Here is a 526-nt window from a genome sequence, read left to right on the forward strand (position 1 = left end):
TCTTTATTCCTGTCCTGCCCCTAGGTTCTTCAAAACCATTTTTACCTTTTAGATTCTATATATGTGTTAGCATACGGTATTTGTTTTTCTCTTTCTGACTTACTTCACTCTGTATGAGAGACTCTGGGTCCATCCACCTCACTACAAATAGCTCAATTTCGTTTCTTTTTATGGCTGAGTAATATTCCATTGTATATATGTGCCACATCTTCTTTATCCATTCATCTGTCGATGGACACTTAGGTTGCTTCCATGTCCTGGCTATAGTAAATAGAGCTGCAATGAACATTTTGGTTCATGACTCTTCTTGAATTATGGTTTTCTCAGGGTATATGCCCAGTAGTGGGATTGCAGGGTCGTATGGTAGTTCTATTTGTAGTTTTTTAAGGAACCTCCATACTGTTCTTCATGGTGGCTGTATCAATTTACATCCCCACCAGCCGTGCAAGAGTATTCTCTTTTCTCCACACACTCTCCAGCATTTATTGTTTCTAGATTTTTTGATGATGGCCATTCTGACCCATGT

General features: G+C 39.0%; 1 protein-coding gene across 11 annotated transcripts in view; it reads left to right on the forward strand.

Annotated features, from left to right (window-relative positions):
- The window catches only part of DLG2 (discs large MAGUK scaffold protein 2), a 2147153-nt gene that overhangs the window by 1901446 nt on the left and 245181 nt on the right, over nt 1–526 (forward strand). The gene's annotated exons all lie outside the window — the stretch shown is intronic.

Source organism: Physeter macrocephalus, chromosome 16 (assembly GCF_002837175.3).
Source record: "Physeter macrocephalus isolate SW-GA chromosome 16, ASM283717v5, whole genome shotgun sequence".
Classification (NCBI taxonomy): Eukaryota; Metazoa; Chordata; class Mammalia; order Artiodactyla; family Physeteridae; genus Physeter; species Physeter macrocephalus.